Source organism: Melospiza melodia, chromosome 5 (assembly GCF_035770615.1).
Source record: "Melospiza melodia melodia isolate bMelMel2 chromosome 5, bMelMel2.pri, whole genome shotgun sequence".
Taxonomy (NCBI): domain Eukaryota; kingdom Metazoa; phylum Chordata; class Aves; order Passeriformes; family Passerellidae; genus Melospiza; species Melospiza melodia.
In genome coordinates, this window is record NC_086198.1 from 21025449 (window position 1) to 21053144 (window position 27696).

The following is a 27696-nucleotide window of genomic DNA, read 5'->3' on the forward strand; positions in this document are numbered from 1 at the left end:
CTCTCCTGATAGTGTCTTTCACCTGGCAAGCAAGTAAAGAGGGAAGTGAGATCAGAAACCCAAAAAATGCCATCAGGCAGATCTTCAACCACCTTGCTCAGCTGCTGTCTAAACCTTGGGAAAGTCATAAACTGGGCAAAGTGTTGGTTCTTCCCCTAGCCAGTGTGTTGCCCTCAAGTCTGTTTCCTTATCTGTGGGTCAGGATTGAGTGATGACCATTTCCTGGGATGACTGGGGAAGACATTCCAAGACATCCTGAAGTCTTACACCAAACTGTGAGACACCTACAGGGGGTTGTCAGCCCTCCCTCCCACGATATCTTGGGTGCTGGCCCTTGTAACTCCTAGACACATAGTAAAGAAGTTTTGATTCCTTTCCACCTCTCTCACTTTCTAACATCCTGCCAAATGTATGAGTTTTGTGTTGGTCTGCTGAAATGAGAAATGCCGTGGGGTAAGTGAATTGAACCTCAGACTGAGTGAAGGAAGGGCAGTTAGTTGTGTGGTCTCACCCATAAAAGTCTCCAGAAGCCTGACGGCAATCAGACACCACTTTATTAGCTGGACTGTGCTAACTATAAGCCAGTGCAGTGGGAGAGTGAGGAGAAGGAGTGATGTGCTCTCTTGGGCACTGAGAGCCTTGTTACAGGCTTAGATTCCCTTTAGCAGCAAGCCTTTGTGTCACACTTCCAGACCACAGAAGCTGAAAGTCCTTTGTGCACAGAGGAGAATGCTAAGGGTCAGCTGTGGTTAACCTGCAGATAACAGTGACAAAAGCAAGTTTATGTCCATCTGAATAGACTGCAGAGTCAATTACACCCGTGGTGAGGGCTTTGTTCATGCTCAACACCAGGGTGTCACAAGAAGGGGTGACAAATGCACTGCAGAAAGTTGATATACTTTGCTTTGCTGTGTGCTGCTTTCGTGGATGACAAGGTTCTCAGAGAAAACTCTTGTAATCACAGCATCAGTGTGAAGCCCCTCCTGGCCAGCAGTGGACAAACTTGGGTTAACCCTGGCATAACCAAGGTCAGAAACAAATCAGAGGAATGCACTTTTGTGCACATACATCCACCACTGGTATGACCAGGAATACTGCTCCAAAATTGCTGAATTAAGTAAACTTCTGGAAACTCTCTGATTTCCTGAGAGAAGTGATCTGTCTGTATTTCAAGTTCTTTTGGGTTTTTTTTTGTTGTTACTCAGCAGCACCTTAAAAATATTGATCCATTTGTTGTGATCAGACACGAAATGGTTTTTTAAATTAAAGAACAGTGGCCCTGGACAGGTGCTCTTTATAAATCAGAGGACCTGGTCTTTGAGATATGTTAGATGCTTCTCACTTCTGAAAAGTCAGGAAAAACAAGCATGAGAGAGCCATTACAGTGCTTGCACATTGCCTGCATGGATGTGGACTGCCAGCTGGGAAAGCCTTTGGCTGTGGTTCTGCACAGAGTCATGAACTGGGCAGCAGTTTGGTTTCTTTCCCTGAAAGAGATACACTGGTCTGGTTGCAGAAAGGGGCACAGGTACTTCCTTGATATTTCCATTTAAAAGATGTGGTTGATCCTTAGGAATACATTATTCACTCAAGCAGCTATGTCCTTGGTGCCTGCCTGGCCCTGGCTTGATGTACTTGCAAAATTGCAGCTCGGATGAGTTGCTTCTTTCCCAGAACAAGGTGAGGCAAAATGATGGATTAAAAAAATCTGACATCTTCAGGACTCTTTCTGCTTTGAAGCAGAATGTGATATTTGGTAGAAGAAAGTCAGCTCAGGGTCATGCTTTCCTAGCTCTAACTAGGGGTTGCATTGATCAAAGCTTTTTTCTTTTTTTTTGAGTCAAAACATCCTGCTGTAAAACATCAAGCAGAGAGTCTGAGAGTGGGTAAGTCTGCTCAGCCCAGACCACAGATGTCTTAGTGTTTTGCAGGATACAAAGAGCATCTTGATTCTGAATGTTTTGGGCAGAGCAATTCCAGAGTGGAAGGGGCTGAAGGAACTATGGGGGATCATGGACACAAAACTGGTCTCAGTACTACTGTAACTAATTCAAAGGAGAAATTTTCTCTTGGCTTCTGCTGAAGGGAGGTGATGGCTGCGGCAGATACTTCCTCAGTCATGGTCTCCAGTTTGCAAAAAAGGGCATTTAAATAGATGAGATGAGTGTCAGGAACTAGAGGAGTCCTCAACTCCTTCACCCATGGACTGACCTCTGCTGACATTTTACAAGCAGTCAGAGGAACTAGCCCTGCTGTGGGCTGTGTTTCAGATGGTGAGGAAAGCAAGGGAAAACAACTGTGTTCCTGCAAGAGGTGAGGATGTAGTTGCACCCTCGGGGGACCTGCTTTCCTTGCTGCAGGTGAGCCTGCCTCCCTCATGGGAGAGCTGAGGTCTGTACTGAATGGAGGTCTGCTCTCTCCTTCTAGGGGAATGTGTCTTCTTATCTTTTTGCAAATTATCTTCTCTTTCCCAAGGAAAAGTCTCCCATTCAGCTGTGCCTTCTGAAAGAAAAGCAGTGGAATGATGTCTGAAGACAAGATGCTTGTTAGCAGGGCTGGGCCATTGGTGCTAACAAGAGTCAGACCAGCTTAGGAAAGTTAAATACAAATGCTCTAGCAGCTTGGCTTTCCTAATTAGAACGGAATTGTGAGCTTAGTTGTGAACCCATCCACATCTCTGTCTTGGCTCTGGTTGTCCCAGCTTGCAGCACTGCCTGGCTGTGGTTCAGGTGAAACAACAGTCAGGGAATACTCTCTGGATGGATAGACAGAGAACAGAGTTTAGTTGTATGGATGTAAATTCTGCTGTGCTGCTCCAGGCCAGAAAGGGAACCTTGACCCACTTTATTTCCCAGCCCAGATAAAGCTACTCAGATTTCAGCCTGTGGTCAAGACCTATCGAGGCAGTGATGCCTTTGAGTCACACTACAGAGGCTGCTGGAGAGATGAGCAGCAGCATTTCCAGCATGCTGCAGTCCCTAGGGAGGGAACTTTGGCAGCTGAGACATGGGGAACTGCAAGTGCTGGTGCAGGGTCCCATGTGCCATCCTCTGGAGGCCCACCTTGGTATTTGAGTCAGGATGACTCTTCTTTCCCTTTCTGAGTCACTGCCACTGTCTATTTTTGGCTTGTGCTTTAGGAAGAGTGGGTTGATGAGAATGAGATAAAGAGGTCAAAGCTGGTACCAAGGGGTGCATACCAAAATGTTTGCCATTGCTGAATGAGTCCAGTTGGGCTATACATTGGGACTCTGCTGTATATAGTTCTGGGAAGTAGATTGAGCCAGAAGTCCAGCACTGCTCGGATTCACTGAGCCCAAAGGATTGGGATGGGGTTGAGATTGCCTCCAGTACTGGAGATTTTTCAAGTGCCCTGGTGCCCTGCCTGTGAAATGCATGTCCTGAAATAGTCCCAGAGATCAGCCTTTGCTTGGAGAAGACCTGAGGGAACCCAAGAAAAGTTCATGCTCTGCTCTCTGGCCAGAAGATGACTCTGGAAAGAGGGGAATCACTACTGTTGGGTGACTCCTGAAGGGAATGACATCTGTATCTCAGAACAGCACAGGCACAAGTTTTAATCCAAATATCTCATCTCCTGAAGCAGTTCAATTCTTCCCTCCTGGATATCAGGTAGGGAGAAAGATTTCCCATCTGGAAGGATCTGACTCTGTCCATGGACTTCACAATACTGAGCTTGAAGGAGATGGCTGAAAGCAGATGGGAAGACTCCCCAGCATCCTGGTGAATAAAGTGGCAGTGCATTTGCACTGAAGGCTTTGGAAAAGAGGAGGTTCTGGGATCCAGCCTTTTTGGGGGCAGGCTACAGACTCTCTATATAAGAAGTGTTACTGACGGTGTTTGAACTGGAGCTGATGGCTGCCGTACCCTGGCTGAGCACAGTCTGCATTAAAAATGGCATTGAGAATAACCTCCAGGCAGAGGAAGACCTTTGTCCACTCAGAGAATGAGAGATTGCTTCTGATAAAGATAGACCTTAATGTGGGGGCCAACACAGCCTTCAAAGTGATGGTCACGGGGGCTTCCACTCTGCTCCTGTGGGAGGGAGCAGAGAGGAAGTGAGAGACATTAAACAATCCATCACTTTAAAATTAAGTGGTGTCTCCTCAGTTCACAGGGGAGTTTGGAAAGTAATTTACCACCAACAAAAAGAACAGAAACCAGCCCTGAGAGAGGCAAACCTCTGAATGGGCTCTGCTAATGCTCTCCAGCTGTGTATGCCATGGCCTCAGTGTTTGGTGTCCGCAGGGTTCTCTCAGGGTGTCACTACCCTGTATTCACTCCAGAACAACCATTTTATCTCTGAATATTCATTTACACAAGCCAGATAAAGAAACTGTGCACATGAGCTGCCCCCTCAAGAAAGGGGACTGAAATTGTTGTTAATTAGGCTATAACAGTAATGAAGGAAGGTGGCTGAACGGTCTAAAAGACAGAGAAAGCAGAGCTGGAAAATGTCAAGTAAGGCACAAGGTGAGATGTCATGATTAAATGGAAGCCAAAACATCCCCTAACATGCACAGGGTAAGGTCCTGCAAAAGACATCCTTAATTTATTAATCTAGCAGAAATTATTCTTTCTAATTTTAGCTTTGCTGCCTGCATGTGATGAATGTTCCTGTGTGGGAGTGCACTGGAACATGGGGCAGCAAATGCTTGCTGGAGGGGTGGCTTTCAGGCAGCGGCTGTGACCCAGCAAGCAGTGTTCCTGGGCTTCCCATCAGGGCTCCACACCTCAGCAGGCTCCACTGTGCTCCTGCTGCTCTGTCCTGGAGCTGGGGAACAGCATGAGCCTTCCTGTCAAGAAACAAAGGGACAAGGGGCCTGAGAGTCTCAAGATGGATTCCCCACCACAGTAAGGGAATACACTGGGACTTGTGCTCTCACAGGGCCAGTCAGGCATTGGTTTTATTGGAATAAGAATTGATGTTAGGAAGAAGGAAAAACATTTATGTTCCGTGTCAAAAGTGTGCAATAGAAACACAGCGTGCCAAGGCAAGAGCCCTGTCCCCAGTGGAACATACATCTCCTCTTAATTAAATCTCCTGCAGCCAGCAAGCCCCATTCAGTCCCAGCAGTGAGCTGAGGGTGATGTATGAGCTAAGCCTTTCCAACCCACCCACGCTACACAGCTCTGCTTGCTCTGTGCTGGTGGGCTGCTCAGCATAATGGCAAAGCCAGATGCAGGGAGAAAGTCCCTCCACTGGTTAACAAATTATTTACAATATTTTTTTTTTTTAGATCTGCTCCCTCCCTGCCCTCTTGGAACTATTGAGCTTGAGGGATTTCAGTTAGGAGGTTTGAGAATGACTCCTTCTGCATCTGCACAGCTGTATCATCCACAGCCTGTGGGAGAATGTGTGTTTCACAAATGGTTCTAAAAATGGAGAGCCAGCTTATGGATCTGTAAGGGGTCTCTGAGCCAGCTAGTTACCTTCCCTGGAGCTTCCTATCAGTCAGAGAGGCCAAGGTCTTTACCTGCCTGTTACCTTACCTTTTTACTTTACCTTCACAGGGAAGGCCAGAAAATCTGTCCTGACTTTTTGAAGCCCCACTGTGTTTTAGAAATCATCCCTTCCATTTGATGATGAGCAGTGTCGTTCTGAGGTGGACAGAGCATCCTGTCTCCTGGAAGAGAAGCCAGGAAACAGCTGAAACCTCCTTATTTTTTTTTTGCCAGTACTGCAACCAAGAAAGTAAATTTCTCCTTTTCAGGGATCAAGTGGTATATAGCAATGGCTCTGGTTCTTCCCTGTCTTCTGTGGCTGCTTGTGCAGTTTCTCCTGCCTGTGTGGGCAGATGCATTTGCAGGGTGGTTTCAGCAGGACTAGGCTAAAGATCTTCTGCTTGCCAAAGTCTGCAGGTGAATCTTTGCTGATTTCATTCATCTTCTTTACTCTGTTCCTAATGGAAGTGTGCTTCTCACAGGGTGTAAACAGGGTGCCAGGTGTTTCTGCAAAGTTAAGGCAATTAATTGAACACACCACTCCTGCTGCCCAAGCAATTTAAGGCAGTTCTTTGCTTTTGCTATTATGTCCTTGATCAAGAAAAAAGATTTTTGCTCTCCAAGGGAATGAATAAAGAGAGACTCAGGGAAAGGTTTGGGGAAAGAAGATTTAAAAAAAAATGGTTTAAAAAGTTACCCTGGTCCTTCTTTTTGAAGGCATCCACTGGAATTTAACTCTTTCCTTCCAGTGAGGATTTTATGTTAGCATTAAAATCTGATTTGTTCAACTTTTTGAGTGGCAGAAGGAAGGCAGTGTAGCACACCTACATCTCCCTGCTGTAAGATGTCAAATCCAAATTGGATGAGATTTGTTGCAATAAGGCATTACTGCTTTCACGCTTGCTTCTTTTCAGCAGGTGCTGGAACAGGACAAAGCACCATTTCTGAAGGTTATGATGGGACTATAGAGACTGTAAAGACCTGCAGATGAATCATCTGCACAGCTTATACATCCATCCTGGGATGAGATGAAGCCCATCTGGAAATGTAGCCCATAGCTGCATCAGCTCCCTGGGTTTGAAAGCATGCATGTCAGATGATCCATCAGACACAAGGGAAAAGGTTCATAAGCAAATCTGATGTTACAGACCTAGAGCTGTCACACTGACATAGCGATCTAGGTTTTGGCTTTTCTGTTTTCTTTCTGTTTTTGAAAAATCCATCAGCTGTAATTGTTGACTCCACTGATGGGGGAAAAGATAAACAAGGCTCTCAGCCCTGGGAGAAATCTGCCAGCCTTGGGAAGCTTAACCTCAATGCCCAAAAAAACCCATCACCTCTTCATGGAGGAAAGGTACCACCTGGTGAGCTGAAAGCTGCAACAGTGTTAGAATCAGGTTTGTGATCTTGAGGCTTTTTAAAAGTTGATCCTTTTTCTTATGACAAAGCCAAAGATTTGGTGTACATTCCCAAAACTAAACCCTGGTTCTGTACTCGGAGCACCTGGGCAAGGGGGGCCTCGATGAGGGCCAGGTTCAGCCAGGAGCAAAGATCATCAGTCAGGTTTCTGGTCAAGGAACTGGCCTAGGTCAATTCAGGAGGTCAGCCTGCAGGTGAGGGGCCAGACCCACAGGTCTGTGGCCAGGAAGGGGCATTGCTGTGGCTGAGCAGAACCTTAAACGGAAAGGAGAATCCAGGGCAGTGCTGAAATGGAAGTGTTGGATGTGACTATGTTTATATGCAGCCAGGGCCTCGGCAAGTCAGGAAACCTGGCTCACAGCCCTCTTTGTGAAAAACTGGACTGTACTCTTGATTGATAAACCAGGAACTTGAAATCAAGTGCACTGAATTTATTGACTATATTCAAGCTGGATCTTCTCGGTAGGTCCCTGGGAATCCCTATGCAGCTGGATGGCTGCAAAGCCAGGTGAGTCATTCCAGTGTAAAAGTGATCCTTCTATGAGTTTAGCTGAAGGACAAGAGAAACTGTTATTGATTTTTTTGCTTATCCAGTAATTGTGGAAAGTACAGGGCATTCAGGAGGTGCTAATGAGCAGTGATGGAAGGCTTGGTGCATGTGCATCTTTCTATGGAGAGGAGAGTGTGCTTCCTGAGAGCCCTGTGCTGGCTGTTAGTGGCTAAAGAGACCTGTGCTGAAAAAAGAGATATGCAGATTTGGAGGAATTGGGCTTTTCCCTTTCGTGGTTTCCAGCAGGAAAGACCATAACATCATAAAGCAATTTAAGTAGAACAGAACTTCTGGAGATTTGCCTCCAAAATCTGCATCAAGCAGGCCCACCCTAACTGCTACATCATGATGTTCAGAGCAATTAAAACATCTCCTCCATCCTCTGGACTTACAGAATGTCTCTGCAAGTTAGAGCTCAGAAAGAGCTGGGTGCAAAATGCCAACGGGAACAGGCCTGGTTTCAGCATGCATTTCATTCATTTATTTTTCTGAAGGAACAATTCAAGTGCTGGACCTTATTCACAATGCAGCTTAACACACAACTCTGCCTCATTCTTATTTGCGGTGTGTTGTTGTCAGGAAAACCCTTTCCCCTTTCCCTTCTTTCAGTGATCTGCGTCAATGAAAGGAGGGATGCAGGCTCCTCTCACATGCCTGCCCCATGCCCTAGGAGGGTTCTGCAGTCAGTGCTGGACCACAGACAGCATGCAAGGTCTTTGGACCGTACCTGCCTTGCTGGGCCTGCCTGGGACATGAGCTGATGCCTGCTCTGTGTTCTGTGCATTCCTTCACTGGCCTTCTGGGATCTGAGTCATTGTGCCCTCTCTTAGGTGTAGAGTAATAGCAAAACCAGTGATGAATAATCTGAGTTAATAATAATGCTTGCCTAAGGTACTTGGTGCACTTTGCTCCCAAATAACTGTTGAACGAAAACACCCTGTCTGCTGGGGACATGCTGTGGCTCTGCAGCACTGTGAGATTTAACAACATCTGACAACAGCCAGCCCCCCTGGCAAGCTGTAGTTTTCAGCCAGCCATTGCTAAGCCCTTTTTTTTTTTTTTTCCCATGGAAGTGCTGAAAGTCAGCTAAGCAATGCTCTTCCAGTGAATTAATTCTCCCAGCGGCACACGGACCAGAGTGGATCCATTCCCTGGGTGCTCACCCAGGAAGTCATTGGCAGCTTGCAGGCAGAGGTCGATCCCATTACCATGGTTTTGTAATGCTTTGTTGGAAAAAACAAGCCAGTGCCTTAGGATTGAAGCTGACCTTGAATGAAGAAGGAGGAAAATCCATCATGTCTGGAGCTTGTCTCTGTGGGCTGAAATGCGCTTCTGTTGGGATGCTAATTTTGGGGAAAGCAATTTAGGGAAAGGAGGAAAGGTGGGAGCAACATTTTGGACATGGAACAGTTGTTTCATCGATGTATGTAGTCTGCTCCTAAAGAAGAGCATCCTTGTGTCCTCTGCAGTATGATGGAAGGACAGCTGGAAAAGGAACTGACTGGTGCAATGATCTCTGTGCAGATGTTCTGGCTGTGAGTGTGTAGCAGTCAGCTGAACACATGGACAGACTTCATTTCCCTGCTGGCAAATAGTACTCATTTATCTTTAGAACTAGGGTGAGTCCTTTTCATGAATGGAGAGTAGATTCTTTCAACCAGTAGATCCTGGGTGGTTGGCAAGTACCCAGACAAAAACAGAATCCCAAAGAAGTCAGGTAGGGTATCTGGCTGCATGACTCACACATTAGTCTGTGTTCTTTCTGTGCTGGATTTTCTGCTTTACTCAGTTTCAGTTTTCAGAGTACAAGTGGAGGTGGTTATGGAGAGGGGGAAGGTTAAGATGCCTCTTGCTGTGGGCCCATTTGCTTTTTCTGTGGTTTGGATGGATCAGGGGGAGCTCCACTCCAGATAGCTACATGACTACATGCAAAGGGATTGGAAGAAAGAAACATGCTGTGGTTGACACTTGCACAGCTTTAGGGATGTCTCCTGGTGTCACTAGATGCTTTCTCATCCAGATCTGGACTTCCTCTTTTCTGCCTAGCAGGCTCTTCCCTGTGATGGCCTCCATTAGATGAGTCAAAGGACACTATTCACTTCAATTCAGCAATACAAGAGTAAGCTGCTTTCTGCTTAATGTGGGTCCATTTGCTTCTATTTATAATGAATTAATATTTTCTTCTGTGCTGTGAACAGTAGCACTAAGCATACAGCAGGTATGCTGCTAATTTTGTCAGCAAAGCTGGTTAGGGAAGGAGATAAGAGGGGAAAGAATGAATCACTGAAGGGAATAGCTGGCTCAGGCACTGGTGTGTTATCATCACGACCGCACAGCAGTTTCTGTGCCTACTCACCCGCCCAGCATGAGGTCCATTTGGACCTGCAGAGACACACTGTGACACGAAACTCTCTTTTCTTTAGGCTTCCCAGAAAGCTCCGGGTGCAAATGAGCTGGCAAAGAGGTAGCTCAGTCATGATCTCCAACCACTGGGAACCTGCAGAGAATTCCTGACTGCCAAGTGCTGCTTGATCCAATAGGCAGAGGCAACTGTAGTGACTGGACCCAGATGGGAAGCAGTTTAGGGAAAGCAGGAGGTACTGAGCTTTATTGCCTGGGAAGTAGACTAAATCCTGGGACAGGTCATGGGGTAGATTCCTAAAAATCCTTGAGCTGAGAACAGGTATCACTTTATGCATAATGCCATCAGATGAAGTTTTCTGAAGAGGGCACACTGTTATGAGTGATAGAAGAATGTGTTTGAGTAACTGGCATAAACAGGACGAAAATCGAACACTACTTGGTGGTACTGGATCACCAAAGACCTCTGTAATACGAAGGTCAATAACTTGTAGTAGAGTTCTTAGCATCTCCCTAGAGCATTTCCTGGTGCTGATACTGTTGGGTCCTCCTGGCTCCTCAAATTGATGTATTAGACATTCCAGATTTCATAGTGGTGCCCACCCACACATTGCCATGGTTTTAACTGTGTAAAATTGTCTTTGGCAGAAAAGAAAGGATTTGTTCCAGGACAAACAAACCCTTCAGCTCAATCAGAACAGCTTAGAGATAATCACACAACTTTGCTGTTGAATACAACAGCAGATACTATGTGATACCGACCCAGGTCGAAGTCCAACACCTCCAAGTTCATCTGCAAATAACCTTGAATAGCTGGAGAAGTGCAAAGTGTTGTTTGTTTTTGAAAAACAGCAGAAAAAGTCTCCCTCTTCTTCATTTTTCTTCTTCCTCTTCACCCACAAGTTAAAAACCAAGGAGGATAAAAAGAGCATCCTAAGGGGGAGAGTTACCACATGCTGCTGCCAGTGTTAGGAAAACAGTACTGAGTCACACAAATAATTTTAGATGCTTCTAAATACACTGTGCTCTCAGCAGGCAGCCTTTCCAGCTATAATCTCGCCGGCTGTCCCTAATTCTGAGCACACAGTATACTCTGCTTCCTTCCTGGTTGCAAATGAGTCAGAATTTCTCTGTCACTCACCTGAGCCAGAGGCAGCTCACCAGCTCAGTGCTTGAGCACTAATGCACAATTACAGGGTGTATTCCCTCACCCTGTAAAAACCCTCCCTGTTACAATCCCAAACAAAAAATGCACGGTACAATTGGGATTCCCTACTGAAATGCAATAGCTGGGGAACAGTTTTGGCTGTGTTGGTGTAGGAGGCTGGGAGAGTTGCCTGGGCAGCCTGCTTCAGTTTTGCTTGCTGTTTGAGGAGATATCAGCTCTCAGTGGCAAGGGGGCTGCCCAGGGGAGTGGACAGCATGGACATTGGAGGCTCCCAGAGTCTCAAACCATGTTAGCTCTCACTAGCTCTATCAAAAAAAGCCAGGAGCAGGCCTCTGAAGAAAAGAAAGTGGAAGAAGGAAGGGGTCAGTCCAGGAACCAGGAGGAGTTTAGAAACCTCATGAGACTACTTCGTGTTTGTATACTGCTGTCATTCATAGAGAACATCTCAGCTGGTGGTTGGATGGTTGGTTGATTGGTTGGTTGGTTGGTTGGTTGGTTAGTGGGCTGGGTTTTATTTGTCTGTTTGGTTTTTAAGTAAATAATATTTTAAAGAAAATTTGGAAAATTCTGTCAATCCCAGCATGGGAAAAAAAAGAGAGGCAAAGTTCAGTCTTAGATGAAGTTATATATTTGTCCAGTTCTATTTTTTTTATCAGTTTAGAAGAACTTTGCTTTATTTTTGTCTGGAAAAATTGCCTAAGTGAAAAACACTCCCAGATTCCGCTTTCATTTGCTCTTGTTCTCTCTTTCTCTGCTCATCACCCTAAATATAGTTTTGTATACCTCTTCCCTTAACTTAACCTAGATGAGCCTTTAAGTCTACCCATATTTATTCCTTTCTGTGTTCAGTATACACAAATACTTTTTATTCTACTAAACAAAACCAATAAAAAGTTAATTAGGAGAAAAATCTTATCTAGAAAGCTGTAATAGGTTTTATTATCTTTGTTTCTGAAGGGCAAAAGAAAGGGGAGTGCCAGAAGATGGGAAACATCAAGGAATGAAACTGAGAACACACACACACACATGTAGAAAAAAGAATGTAAATGAGAAAAGACTAATGCTAAGGGGAAAAATAATCCTGCGTAGAAGTAAGCACTCTCCAGAAGAATAATAGGATCATGACTCAGGATCATGACTTGTTCTGGCGTCAGACGTGGACCAATGAAATGGCAAAAGTGTACATTAAGACGTGGTAATGCACAGAAAGAGCAAGAGGTCACCAAAGGAGATGTAAGTGGCTCCAAGGGATACCAAGAGCAATTTATTATCAAAAGATGTTCAACTTACTTAAAAAAATCAGCAGTAAATGAAACATTGTCCAAGTGTTCTCAGGGGAAGGAGAAGGACAGATGGCAAACAGACCCAATAGCTCCCTGGAAAGGCTGGAAATTGCTCATGGAAAAGGCAATGACGAAAGAGCAGGTGATGGAGAAGTGGTGAGTCCGAAGACACACTGATCTTCATGAGCAGATGGGGCATTGGGTACCTGCTGGCAGAGACTGAAGGCACACTTTCAGCAACTGTTTCCCAAGTAAAGTGGATCAGATTTTGCCCACATTGCGCACAAAGTGAACAGGGAATGTCCCTGTGGTGCCTACACATTATCTGATCCTGTGAGGCTGACATGAACTCCAAATGCAGTGTGGGGTTCATGAGGCCAGTCTTTGATCACTGAGAGTTGAACTGTCTTTTAAATTCCTTCTTACTAAATCCCCACTTTGGAAAAATTGAGAAAAAATAACTGGAAAAATATTTTGTATCTTTTCAAAGAAAAAAGGTACCAGCAGCTGCACAAAGAGCATATTTGGTTTTTAAGGTCAGGTTTTGGTAGTGTCAGAGGGCTACAGAGGCGGCTCCTGTAAGAAGCTGCCAGAAACTTCCCCCATGACTGACAGAGCCAGTGCCAGTTCCAGGATGGATGCACGGCTGCCCAAGGCTGAGCCCAGCAGTGATACTGGAAGTCACTCTGAGATAACATATCTAAGAATGGGGGAAAAAACTTCTGCAGAGAGAGGAGTGAGGATACATGAGAGGAGCAGCCCTGCTGACGCCCGGTCAGTGCAGAAGGAGGGACAGGTGCTGGAGCTGAGGCTCCCCTGCAGCCCTGGTGATGACCATGGTGAAGGAGCTGCCTCCTGCAGCCCGTGGAAGTGCGCAGGGGAGCAGAGATCCACCTGCAGCTCCTGAAGGACTCCTTGCTGGAAGAGGTGGATGTCCAAAGGAGGCTGTGACCCTGTGGGAAACACACACTGGAGCAGGTTTGCTGTCAGGACTTGTGACCCCCTCAGGGAAAAGTCTGTCTTTCCTCAGGTAAAAAGCAAATTAAAAACTTCCAACGTTTTTGCTGCAATTTGCAGTTCATAAGGACAGTGGTGAGAAAAACATCCAAAACCAGGTGTATGTATAAACTGCTGGGAGACCTCTGTGCTCAAGTGCTCAGAAAGAATTTTCTTCTCCTGGTCTCCATGTAGATTTGGCTGGCAAACCTTTGATTGCCTTCAGTAACACCATGAGCTGGGGCAGAAGGAATAAAAATATAACCAGGTAGGTGGATTTTTTCAGGAGAGAGTCTGGAGTGTTTTCACACTGGCAAATGACTGAATTTGTTATTGGCCTTGGCTTTGTTATTGCAAATATCTGAAACAGCTGTCATAAGGGTTTCAAAATATGTGGGCAGGAAAAATGGCAGCTTCACATCTGGGAAAGCTCTCACCAGCTTCTTCCTTCTTCTCTGAGAATTAGGCATCAGATTGAATCAAATTGGAATTACTGTCTTTTTAGTTATCTGCATGCTAACAGCTTCCCAAGCCTCACTGAATCTAGCAGAAAATGGAAAAAGCTAATTCACAGAACAGGACTAGAAACCACTTCCCTCATGCTCTAATTATATCGTAAAAATGGGAAACATTTTTTATTTTTATTTGCTAGGAAGCGCTTCTCAGTACAATCGATGCCTCTGTCTTGGAGTGGTTTTGTGCATTATCAGGGCAGTATCACTCACTAACAGATGGAAACCGTAGGAATTATTTCCATCTGTTACGGGAAAGGAAAATCATTTTGCCTTTAAGTGGTGCAGCATGGGAAAATAACTAAGCTTACATTTTTTTCAGGAGTATTTTCTGGGGGGGGGGGGTTTATGTGAGCTTGAAGAATGTTGGGATGAGAATCACTGTGCTCATTGCTGGCCTGCAGTGTCCACAGATGATGTACAGGAGAGCTGCTCACCTTTCTGTGGGGACATTCTCGTTGGTGGCCTCTGAGATGAGGAGTGACAATGAGTGGATATCTCGTGGGCAGCCAAATGCATACTGTGTTTTTCTCTGGCTTTGTCCTACCATTTAATTCACCTATAGAATGGACATGGTCAAAATCCAAAACTGTGCTTCCACCACAGCATTCACTGAAAAACAGTCTGACTATCAAAAGCCATCAACAGCAAATGCTGCATGAAACTGAAATTCTGTGGAGACATTTCAGTGCTGCCAATACATTTGTGGCTAGTTTGGGAGATTATATCCAGTTAAACTAAACTTTCTCCTGTAGTAGGTCAGGTGCCCTTTAAATCAGGGCACATCATCAGTGTGATATGCCTTGACAGAAGATGCTGCGATGCTGCCCCAGGTGACAGACTCACGATCAAGTCAGGAATGATAGCACAGGTTAGACTATTGTTAAAAATACAGAATAGCACAGAACACAGTAAAACAGAACAGAACAGACTAGTTCAGTTTGAAAGTACCTACAATGATCATCTGTGCCAACTACATCAGGGCTGTCTGACTACTTCAGGGTTGACCAAAAGCTAAAGCATGTTGTTAAGATCATTCTCCAAATGCCTTTTAACCACTGACAGGCTTGGGGCATTGACCACCTCTTGTTTGGCTGCTGTCTGGGTAAGGAAATGCTTCCTAACATGCAGTCTGAGCTTCCCCGGTGCAGCATTGAACCATTCCCACATTTCCTGTCTCTGGGTACTAGGCAAAAGAGCTCAGTGCCTCCCTTTCCACTTCCCCCCCTCAGGAAGCTGTAGAGAGCAATGAGGTCACCCTCCAGCCTCCTTTTCTCTAAACCAGACAAACCCAAAGCCACTCCTTACTGGATATGCCTTCCTTATGTGTCTTTATTAGAAAAATAAAATAAAAAGAGTTGTTACCAGTAGTTTGCGGGCAACTGTCAAACTGGAAGGGCTTTAGAGATCCGTCTTTAAGGATCCATCTTCAGAGTCGAATCACAATTTCAAATTTCTGTTACTAAATTGGACATATTAAATAGCAAGCGGCATGCTATTTAATTTGTGGGGCAAAATTACAAGAACTTTGACAGCAATGATTTCGGCATGATCTCTTGAACTGGAGAGAAGATCTGCAATCAGTGAGATAAAGTTTGATGAAAGACAGGTGAAGCTTCAGAAGTTGAATTCCCAATGCTATGCTAGCTGGACAGAATTAAAAACATTGTGAACATGTGAGCTATGATCTTGATATGAATGGAAAATAACTGTCTGAGCAGTACTTCAGAAAAACATGTGGGGGTTGTAGAAGAGCACAGATTGAATGTGAGCTGTCAGTGTGATCCTGCTGCAAAAACAAGGCAGGACTCAGAGATGCTTTAACAGAATCATTGTCTGTCTTCTACCTAGTGTTTCTGAAGAGGCAAAGGAAAGAGAAACTATCATTCAGGAGGAAGAATGTAACATGTTGCTTGGAAAATTTATCCTTTTATATCTATTAAATGTAAAATTTCCTTCCTCCCAAGATCAGATGATGATGGGATTTCTTTGGCTTACAGAAGTTGGACTAAATAAACTAAGGCTGTCTTCCCATCTCTCCAATCCTGCAATATAAAATCACAAGAATCCTATTTAAAAAAATCATGTGCACAATAAAAATAAATGCAAACCTGCATCTTTAAGAGCACAGATATTTAAATACTCACAGGAAGACTGCACCAGTACAGGACACTTTGAAGGACACTTTGTCCTGTAGACTTTTTGAGTCAAGACCAAACAGAATCCATCTTTGACTCCAGCTGAAGATTCTAGTCTTCCTGCAGTGGAGATTTCTTCAGAACCAAGTGCAAGGATAACAGCTTGTGCTGTGTGTACCTTTCCTGGCAGATCAAACTTTTCTGTGTACAGAAATGGCAGGTTTGTGATACTTCAGCTGTATGTTGTGTTGATCACATACATTTTTTTCAGGACCACTGTGCTAAAGATGTTTTTCTTGGTTGGCATTGCATAGATATAATAATGAGGCAGAGCAGGAATTCCTGTGACACAGACATTTTGCATTTTGGGGCAAAAGGTGTGTTGTAAGTCACTGCTTTCTGCTTTATTTGCCTAGCAATGGCGAATTTGCCTCTTTTGACAGCAGTGATAAACCTTAAAAAAAGCCCCCACAGCCACTTTAGTGTAAGCTGCAGAAAAGCAGGATGCAGCCCTGTGTCTTGAGGTGGGGAAGAGCCATGAATGGATACCTCCCTCGAGAACCAGACCTGTGAGGCTCCTGGGCACGGTGCAGTGGGATGCCCTCAGTGACACCTCCTGTGCTGCTGTACAACGTTACTGTACATTACATTACAATGTACAACATCCAGGAGCTGATGTCAGTGTCTTGGATCTGCTTCTCACCTGAGGGATGGTATGCCACATCTCAGTCTGGATGAAAACCTGGGATGTAGTTTAGGTTTGTTGGCTTTGAGTCCTGGTTGGCTGTGCTGACATGTAAGTCAACCTGCAAATGCAAACAATCCATATTTAGCGGAGGAGGCATTTCTGTTAAAATTTACGAGCCTCTTTAAGCTCCCAACCCATTCAAAATTATTGGATTGCTTCATCTTTTCTAATGTGGAGCCATGAAAAGACATTGGCATCATCATCTAGAACATCTTCCCTGTCAAAGGAAGGGACAGCAACAGATACCCAGAACAGACTGTTTGGGGTCTTGCATCAGCCAGCCTGTGGTGGAAACATCTCTGCTCCAGCCAAGCAAAGATGTGTCTGCTGAGGTCAGCTCTGGGTTCAGCCCTTGGTGTGCCATTGTGGGATGGCAAAACCCATGCAGGGCACCTCCCAAAATCCTGTTGTTTTTCAGGGAGGCAAGGGCCTTTCCTTGGCTCTCCCTCATTGCCACCAGAGGGCTCTGGGAAGTCAACAAGCAGATGTGCCCTTCTGGTTTTGCCCTTTAAGCTGCACTACACAATTGCAGAAGTCTGTAGAAAAGCATCTGAGACTAGGTTGGCTTGGAGCAATATATTGGCAAAGGTCTGGAATAATCCACCAATACTAAACCAGCTGGGTGTCCACACAACTGTTTTGTGTCAGGACAGGAGAAGAATCAGAGTGGCTTGAGTGAGACAGGGGAATCAAACAGAGTGCTGCAAACAGGGGCTGTACACAGGAAATTTAGAAGAAGCCATTCAGGGTGAAGACCCTGCTGTTTGTTCTGCAGTGGGTTGGCTGCAGTTCTCCATTTCCACAAGCCAAGCCTCAGAAGTTTTATGTTCACAGCCCAGACAGCAAGGCCACATCTGTCCTGGTGCCTTTCCTTCTGGAGGCTGGTTTCACAGGGCAGCCAGGGCACTGGTGGATGTGTGGCTGGACTGGGCTTCCTCACCACGGCAGCACAGGGTGCTGAAGGATGACTTCCACAGCCATGGAGAGGAGCTTGCACCTGGGTGACAGGAGAATGGTCTAGGGCACGAGGGCAGTGTACACCAAGGGCCATTCTAGCAGTACGACTTTGGGAGGGGAAACTTTACCTTTTCTTTCCCAACCTTCCCACTCTAAAAGTAGCAGAAAGTTTGATTAGATAAGTGATTAAAGTGTAGGCATGTTGCTCTCCTTTCTGTTTCTTGAACACAGCAGAAGATATAATGAGGTAGTAAATTTGGCACTTAGGTGGAGTATTGGAATCAAAGACAACAAGGCCTTTTTCTCATTTCTCCACATTGTAATTTAGTTTAGTTCACTTATTCTGTAGTAATTTAAGTAAATGACTGGGAAATTATGAGCTCTTTGCTGCACACCATGTTGTGATGATGAATTCATTCAGCTTTTTCTTAAATGTCACAGATGGTTACAAATGAAAGCCCAGAATGAGGTGGACTCACTCACTAGAGACAGGCTGAAGGGGAGAGGAGGAATTCCCCTCATTTTACTGTTTCATTTTTTCTCAAACCCTCTAAGCAGATGTTTTTGGGGGAAATACCAACCAAATAGGATGATGTGATCAAAGACGCCCGTGGATGAAGAATTGTTTAAGAAAAGGTCTGCTGTTTTGTCCCAAAGTAGTATCATGAATAAAGCCATGGGATGGAGGCAGGAGGGAGAAGCAGGGAGTCTGGCACACAGGACATGTTTTTATCTAGATCTGGGTCTTAAGACATCAGGAGGTGTTTGAAGCAGCAAAAGGACAGACCATATCTCAGCAGTGGCATCTCAGGAAGATCAGCAGGAGGATGAGGCCTCTTTCAATTGCCATGGAAGTTAGTGGGAAGGTTTCCTCCGAGTAATGCTGCTTGTTTGTGTCATCTACAGCATAAAACCTGTAAGGTTGGAAGGAAGCCATTCTCATGACTTGGAAACTAACCACAGAATCACCATCTGCTCTGGAGTAGGGACCTTCCCCTTCAGAGGGATGGCCTTTGGGAGACCTTGTTAAGGGGCAGGTTGATGAGAAGAAGGGACAGATTAACTCTTCATCATTTCAGCATCCTGTGTCATCCTGAGAGCTGTATTAAATTGCTCCCTTCTCCCTTCTCTGAGGTTTTCCTGTGGCTAATTAATTACAGAGAGAATTCAGAGCCCTTTGTCGGTAGTTTGTCAGCTTTGTGCTGTGAGTCAAGAGGAGTGCACCTCAACAAGTTCTGGAATGTGGGTTGGGCTCCATGAGGCATTCCCAAATTTGGTAGTTTATCTGGATTTGTCTGGGACACCTTGCATCCTCTCTGTGTGGCAAATCCATTTTGCTTTCGAAGCAGCACATAGCATGGAACACGCAGCAAGCAGAGAGGGGGGTAGCAGCCATCCCAGGGACATTGAGTTGATCTTGAACTCACCAAATTGAGGCAATATTGCAACACCTTTCCTCCAACTTGCCATTGATGTTGTAAACAGCAGCAATGAATAGAGAAAATCAGAATGAAATCCTGTCACCTAATAATGGTGACAAGAACATGAAAATCCAGACAACATAACTATTCTCCTTCCTTCTTAATAACCAAGAGGCTGAAGACACAGCTAGGTATAAATATACCTTTGACCTCCACACTTCACAGTTAAACCCAAACTTACACAAAATATTAGCCCAGAAAAAAAAGCCATGTCCTTCCAAGCAACAGGCACATTTTTTGGCATGACATGGGTTCATCTCCTTACCATCTCTTCAAAGGCCACTTCTCCAGGAAAGGTTTCCTCCTGCTCCTATATAATCTTGTGGCTCAGGCTCATGGCATTACCACTGTGGAAAATCAAAATACTCAGTGTTCAGCTTGCAGGAGTTTGGTCATAGCTTACCAAATATCCCCCGAGGAGAGGCTGTCTTATTTGAAAAACCTCAGGTCTGTGGGCAAGCTCAGGTTGTTTCAGCAGGAACTGCTCTTATTTGTGGTTTATTACTATGCAGTGAGCTGGAAGAAATTATGAAACTACTTCAGTGACCAATCATACAGCTCAATAACAAGTGCACTGACACTCAGATGAAGTTGAGGGTACCAGCAGATACTGGGCTGAAGTAAAAGATAGTTTTGTAGGTAATTCACAAGCAGTAAATGGGTGAAATTACGCCATAAGGAATTCAGCAAGCCCCATTCCTTGTCTTCCTGATTACTTAAACAGTCCATGTCCATGTTTCATGTGTTTGCCTTCTGCCCTGTTTACAACAGTGCATAAATCCACCTATGTGAAACAGTCTTGAAAAAGAAATGGAAAAGATTTGTAAGAAATTCGAATTAAATAGCTGGTGTGTGAAGGAAAGAACAATGTTTAAAGATCAGTATAAGGGCCTCAGGAGTATTTGTCATTCGAGGCCTTCTGTAATTTGGTGCAGTATATAGTAATCTTTTCTTAGTGATCTTTTTGGATGTGTTCCCATGTTAAAATTGTGTGTTAAATCTTGGATCTTGACATCACAAACAGGAGGGAGAGGTGATGATGGGAGGACCTTGGTAACCACAGGCTTAAAACAAGGAAGAAATTTTGTTTGTTTGTACCAGCTGTCAGCTTTCAGGCTATCAATCGTAGGATTCCTTGGCTAACCCTGACCAGCTATCTGAGCAGACTTCAGCTGACAGTCACAGCTGGTTTGGGCTAGTTATGGCTCTGCTGCTTGCCCACAGCAGGGCTTGAATAAAGGCCCAGTCTCTGTATCCTCTTGGCTGCTCTTTCTCCATGACTGAGCTTTCTCACAGGAAGGCAAGACTTTTCCATCTTTTCCAGACTTGATTCATAGTAGGATCTTGGAGTCTGCAAGGGGATTTCTCACCTGAGGATGCAAGTTTGACAATCACTGGGGAAACAAGAGCACAAGACTTGGACTAAAACACCAGCAAGGGATGTTGATGCTGGTGTACATGGAATGGTGGTACTTAGTGGAATGTACAAGTGCAGAAACTCATATCTGGATCTTGAACCTAGCTTCCTGTTTCCTTTCCAAAAGCTATGAATTAAATGGCATCACCAGTGGCCTCATATTCAGCTTCTGCTATTCCTAACCTATCAAGAAGATCAGATGGGAACTTGAATGTGTAAACAATCCATATGCTAGGAGAAGACTGTGAGCATATGTTGAGCTTACTTTCCTGATGCATAATTATTACAGATACTTAAGTACCAGAGAGGTTGCACAATACCTTAATTACTGTGTTTAGATGCAGCCTGTTCAATGTAGGAGTCATACTCTCTGGCTGTACTTTCTCTTCAAGGTGTAATTTGAACAGTCATTGCTGAGACACATGGGTAGCCAGCATGCAGTGTTCAATATGGCCCAAACAGATAAAAAATGGGTACTTTTCATCCTGCTTTTCAAGGTGCAGCACGTTGTGAGCTTGTGGCCTGTTGTGTAAAAGTTGCCAGTCCTTTGAAGTAGAAAGAGGGGAGATTCATATCCATGTACAATGGAATTGAGTGATTCCTCTTATAGGCACCTTTGGTTGTTTCCTCTTAGTATCTGAAACATATGTGCTTCTGCACGTACTTGTACTACCAAATCTGATTGGTATCCAGATTGTTAGGGGAGCAGAAGAAATTTTCAGATGAATCTGGGCAAGATTCTAGGATGGTACACTGCAAACATATTTGGTACCTGGCGGTACACCTGAGTTGACTGTTTTTCCTTTGAAAGCCTGAATGAAATTAAAGCAAAACAAAACCAAACAAAACAAAAGAGACAGGAGATTTATTCACATAAATCTCATGATGCAAGTCATGAGAAGAGAGGGGTCATCCTACCTGGCTTCAGGAGTGTGCAGTCTAAGGTTGCTGCTAGGTGCCAACATTACTGTTGGTGAGAAGGGGACATTGTAGGACGTGGCGTCTGTAAACTTCCATCTTTTCAGGGACTTGGCTCACCCTAACAGCAAATCTGTTGTAGGTGAAGGATTTACTGTCCTTGTCCTTTCCCATCACTGTCCTCAGTAAAATTAATAGTATAAATCAAAGAACCTCATCCCTGTTTCAACCCCCTAACTCAGCACTAGGGCTGCAGAAGCATCTGAGGATACTGAAATAGGATATATCTCAGGTGGCTTCTTACTTCTCAGCCTTGGGGAGCAACTGGTCAGAGACAGGTCTAAGGAATTTGGGCAGGGGGATCAGTAGACAAAATAGAATGGAAATGAGCTGTTGCAAACAATTCCTTAGAGAGGTACCTGTGTGAATGGAGTACCTCTGTTGGACCTGGAGAACTTATTCCAGCTTCTCTTAGTCCTGCCAGTGCTCTCAGCCACAAGTACATTCAGCCATTCCTTAGGCTTATTCAGAAGAATTTAACACCTACAGTTTTGTTGCTCTCTTGGAGACAGTCCAAGAGATTCAGGATCCCAAACTGTGCCACTTCTTAGACCACAGATAGGTTAATTAGGACTGATTTCCTTTGGGGCCCCTTGCTAGGAATGTGTCTTCTAGCGCCTACTGCATGGCATAGGCCTAAACAAAACTTTGGTGTCTCAGCTCATCTAATGCTGTTTGCTTAGCTGGCTCTTCCCTCAGCTATTTTTTTTTTCTAGCTGAATGAATAAACAAAGCCACCCAGTTTAAATACCTGTGTTACAATTTTTATCTGAGCAAGAGAACATTTCCCAGTAGCTGCAGCCACGTGCACAGCACTAAGGACCTGTGGCAATTAGCAAGTGTGGGGAGAGAATATTGGGTCATGTTGAGGCAGGTTTTTCAGTAATTGTATAGGGGCAACAATTAGAAGAGGCAGGAGACTCATTAGGTACTCTAATCCCCCAGAGTAGGCAGTGGATTGCAGAACAGCCTTCCAGTCCAAATGATTGCTCATAGCTCATGGTGTGCCTGAAGTACAGTGAAAAAAACCTCACTGTCTTCTGAAAGGCAACTTGTGTGGGTGCACATCAGTGATGGGGCTGGAGGAAGCAGTGTGGGTTCTCTGACTCTTTTAGTCATAACTCTCAGCTTCTGCAAAGCAAAGGGACCCTGGTGCAAGACTACCATCAGCCTTCCCTGATGACTTCATTTGTTCCCCTTCCCCCTGTACCCTAGTCCCCAGCTCTTTGCCCCGTGGAGACATTCACAAACTCACTGCTGGCAGCTCTCGCAAGCAGGGCAGGGGCAGGGGAAGCCAGCTGGGATGTGAGAAGAAGCAGATGATGTTCAAGGAGGTGCTGAGGGAGCTGGGTATGCTCAACCTGGAGAAGAGAAAGATGTGTGTAGGGGAGGGATCTAGCTGCTGTCCATCTCTGCTGAATGGGGAGTTACAAGAAAGACAGAGTCAGATTCTTCTCCATGCTTAACCAGGACAAGTGTCTCAGCTCTTCAGCTTCTCTCCTCCTGCAGCACACGCTCCAGGCCCTGACCATCTTGCCAGACTTGCTCCAGTTTATTCAAACCTCTCTTGCACTCAAGAGGCTCAGATCTTGACACAGCATTTTGGATGCACCTTTGTAAGTGTGAAGCAGAGAGGAATAATAATTTCTCTCAGTCTGCTGGCTGTGCTTTAGCTAATGTTAACTAGGGAGCAGTTGGGCTTCGTCCTGGTGGAAGCACACTGCTGACTCACATTCAATGCCTTGTTCATCTGGACCCTCAGGCTCTTTCCTGCAGAGCTAGTGCCCAGTTATCCAGTCCCCAGCCTGTCCTGGTGCAGAAGGCCACTTCATCCCAGGTGCAGGAGTCTGCCCTTGCCTTGGTTAAACTTTGTGAGGTTCCTTCTGGCGCAGCATTCCAGCCCACTGCAGTCTCCCTGAATCGCAACCCTGCATTCCTGCCAACATCAGCTGCTTCCCCCAGTTCGGAGTCATCCTTGAAACTGGAGACAGTATGCTCAGTCTCATAAATCCAGCTGATGAACAAGATGGCTTATATATTACTATCCCCTAAAAATTCAGATCTAAAAGAGGTAACAATTGCCTTCAGAGCAAACTCTAGTTTTTTTTCATGAAGTGGGAAGAAATATCTATCTTCTGGACATACTTTAAGTAAAGTATTGAGATTTTTTTAGAGCCACAGAATCCTGAGGCCTCAGGGTTTCAGATGTTGTAGGAAATGCCATGAGACCTCATTACATGTTAACAATTAAGCTTATAGTTTAACTACATGCCTTTTGCTATTTTCTGGTTTTATAGTCATCTGCTCTTTGTGGGATTACTATATATCCCAAATATATTGCACATGGGCTACAGTGATGTGCAGTAGGGTCACAGGAAGGTGAAAGCTGTTTACTATGCCTCTGCCCTGACCAGAACTGGTTCCTGTGATTTTCACAGGAAGGGAATTTTTTTCTCCATGGAAGAGCTTTCTGGGGAATGTCAGTGTGCTGTTTTGAAGCTCCAGTTTCTGAGGATCTTTGGTCTCTTTTTTCTGAATGAGTCCAGTATCGCCAATGGACTCGTTCATATCCCTCTGCAAAAGTGAGATGCTTGTTCATCATTAAGTTAATGAGGGATACACTACCAAGGACACTCCAAAAGGAATTGTGTTTGCCTGTTCAGAGATATGCTTTGTCAGTATCTGAGGCACTGGCCAGAATTAGGACTGCCCCAGGAAAAAGGCCAGCAGAGCCAGTGCTGGAGAGAAGGATGTGGAACACACATTGCTTGAACATGGAACTGCAGCTAAGTATGGAGGATGATGGGGCATCTGTGGAGGCCAACAAGTTTCCCAAGTGGCCAGCTGGTGTGTCTTGACTAGAGGTAAACAGACAATCAAATGTGGAGTCAGGAAGGAATGTGAAGTGAATTGGATAGCAAAAGCAGGGTTGGGTTAGTTGTTGTTTTGCTTTCTGCTGCAGGGATGAGGTCTGTTTACTAAGCACCCATGGGAACTGCACTTAGCAAATTTCTCTCCCTTGCAGGCACTGAGGACATTGTCAAGAACCTTCATCCTGCTGTCTTCCTGGGGTAGGGATTTTTTGTTGCTTTTGGGGTGGGTCTGTTTGGCAGACAATCTTAAGCTTGCTTAAGAGCATTGGATTTGCTCTGTAGCCACCTGCTGTAAATTCTACATCAAACCAAGCAGTGCATATCAGACTCCTGTGTAATGGACAAGTGCAGTTCTTCTGAATCAGGTTCCACCAGAAAAGATTGTGTCCTGGGGCAGCCCCAAGACCAAGCTACCAAGGTCCAGGGGCCAGTCCTTGCTGCAGCAGGAACAAGAAGTACTGTTTGCTCCCTCATTACACACATATTCCCTATCAGCAAAGTTCTGTGCTGGGCTCTAGACCATTTCACAGCTGTCTGCTGACCTGATTGGAATGAAAATTTTAATGGCTTCTAGAACAGATCTTCTCACAGATTTGGTCCAGATGGAGGGGAAAATATGTTGGAGCAGCGTCAACCCCTGTATATCAGAAGAGAAACGGGGATGCCACAAAGTTTCCAGGCTGACAGCTCTCGGGCTCCCTGCACACCCGCACTGCCACAAAAAGAGAGGCTCAGATGCTTCTTTGAAAGGCAAACAGGTATATGGCAGACTCCATCTTGCACAATACCTAATAGAAAGTCTGAGCCACCTCCCAAAAGATGAGTGTCTTGTCTCCCCACCTTTGATAAAACATTGTTGACAAATAGCAGGTTTGCCATAATTAGAAGCATAATAACTAGGAAGTGCAGCTCACAACCAATTCAGGCGTCTAACTCTCTCCAGCTGCTATTAAAGCTGATGTCTCAGGCAATCAACTGCAAATGGGTATTATTTTCTAATTGAATCCACAGCTCCCTACATGTGAGATGTGAATGAATGAAGTAAACACACGTGCAGCCAGCAAGGCTCACAGCTCCCTGTCACCCCTCCAGCACCACTAACGTGGTCCTCACTCATCCCAAAAGCTGTAGGGACTTCACTACAGTTTTGGACAGGCCTCAGGGTCCAACACTGCTAGCCAGGGAAATTACATCTGCTTTGCTTCTCATGTTTTGATTAAGCACCTTCTTAAAGCTGCATGGATATTCTGCAGGCACAGGGGACTTTGGAACACGCACCCACGGTGAATATCTGCACACCATGCAGAAGGGCTGAGCTAGGAACTATGAAATAGCTATTCCAGCTTGATAAATCACTCCACCTGCTTTATCTGGTCTGGGCTCCAGCCTTCATTCTGGTGGAGGCTGGCCTGTCTTGTCAAAAACCTGTCAGAAAGGAACTTCCATGAGATGCTACAGTGCTGAAGTCCCAGACTGAGCACTGTGGGAACAGCAGCAGCACCAGACTGGCCTGTCCCTGTTGGAGTGCCACACACATACTCCACAAGTGCCAGTCCCTTCTGTACATTTGAATAGACAGAGGTGTTTTTCTTCTTCACTCCTGGTAGAGCTGTGATGCCTGTGTGGATGGAGGGCTGTAGGGTTGGTGTACCCTGAGTCCTGCAAGTGCCTTATCCCTTCTGGGAGTGGTTCAGAGCACAGGAGCCATGTCTCTGGTAAAGCAGAAATGTTTGACCAGAGCACAAGGAAGGAAGAAGGTTTTATTAGAATTACATGGTAGGGCAGCTTCTGAGATTTCATACTTTGTGTACCTTCCTCCCTTCTTTCAGCCTGCATTTGTCCATTGTCTGTGTCCAACCTCCAGATTCTGTTTTGTGTTTGCCTATAAAAATCATAAATCTCAAATGTCAGAAACCTCCACTCAATAGGGATGAATGTAGAGGTGTGTGGTCTCTTTCTAAGCTAAACAGATGAGCCTCATCCACCCCCCACTGGGAGAGAGTCTATCCAGCCTGCATCCTACCATTCTTGCCACTTTCCACCTCAATGCTTTCTGTGAGTCAGCAAGCAGTGTGTGACTCAGTGAAAACACAGGTAGGGAAAAACAGCCATGAACTGAATTCAGTGCTTGCTAAAGAACGTGCAGGTGTTATTCTGGGGATCAACAAACATTCTGATGATGATACTGGGTGGATTCTGGCCAGAAAGATGTGCTGTGCTGAGGGAAGGTGGGAGGAGAGCCTGGGAGCAATGCAGCAGAGTTTGGAAAGAAGAGTTGGCTCCACAGAGGCAGCTTGTAAGGATTCACAGCAGAGCAACAAGAGCTATTGGAGGAGGACTAAGTTCATGGTACCCCTAGGTGGGAGAGCTGCATGTGGTGGAGGCAAGCACAGTAATTTGTCCCTTGGAGTTGCCCTCTCCAGATCAGCTGTAAGGGGATCCCATTGCTCTGCAACGTCAGAAATACCTAAAAACAGACCAGCTCCCAGGCTACCATGGGGCCTGGCAGGCTCGTTCAAGTGAAAACACAAGGTGCCCTGTAAGCAGGGAGCAGAGCCTGAAAAATCCACAGGAAGACAAGAAGGTTAAGGTAGAGAAAGCCTTACAGAAATGGCTGCTTTGGTGAGATCCTGATGTACAAGGCCTGATGCAATCACCTGAGCAGAGTTCCTGTTCCTCCTGGCTTGTGTGAGTGTTTCCTCAATGCATGAGACACACATTCATTGAGAGGGCAGCACCACTCCCTGCTCTACCCTTCCCATGCCCAGGAGCACTTCTGACCGTGAGAAAGTTCTGACATGCAAAGGAGACTCCTGTAACAACGCCTTGCTTGCTGTCAGCTGAAAGCAAGTGACACCCTCTCTAATGACTAGTTTCAGAAAGAAAGCAAATACACAAGGATGCACTCACCTGTCCCAGGTGATCGCTGCTGTCTCCCACGGGTGAAATTGCTGGGGCTTTTCAACACATGTGTTGCTGGCTCGTTCACCAAGGTGAGGTCACATCCTAGCTGGGGGATCAGAGGGGCGTGGGGGATCTGAGCTGCTCTGAACATTGTGCATCTGGACACTTCTGAGTAGTTTAGAGATATTTCCCAAAGACTTCCCAGTTCTTTGGCAGGAGGGCACAAAATTCCTTAAAGATCATCCACCAGTGGGGAATGGAGTAAAAAGTAGCTCCAAATCTTTCCTTTTCCACGTTTTTTGAAGTTGCTGCCGCATAGACCAGAGCCAATACTGAAGACCCTAATGCCCCCTTTGCTTCCTGTCCCTTCCATGCTTGGCAAATTGCCCATGGGAGCCTCTGGCTGGCAGAAGCAGAGAGAGCCACGTTGCACATGTGAGGGTGGCTTG

At 45.3% G+C, this 27696-nt stretch overlaps 1 long non-coding RNA gene across 2 annotated transcripts; it reads right to left on the bottom strand.

Annotated features, from left to right (window-relative positions):
- Positions 1–27696, bottom strand: LOC134418999 (uncharacterized). 2 transcript variants are annotated; one of them, XR_010027923.1, is made up of 4 exons: positions 27254–27696; positions 19341–19422; positions 16593–16695; positions 1–22 (listed from the first exon to the last, which is right to left on the bottom strand). It is a non-coding gene; the product is annotated as an uncharacterized LOC134418999 (long non-coding RNA). The 2 variants fall into 2 exon arrangements; XR_010027924.1 differs by lacking the exons at positions 1–22; positions 16593–16695 and adding an exon at positions 18380–18508.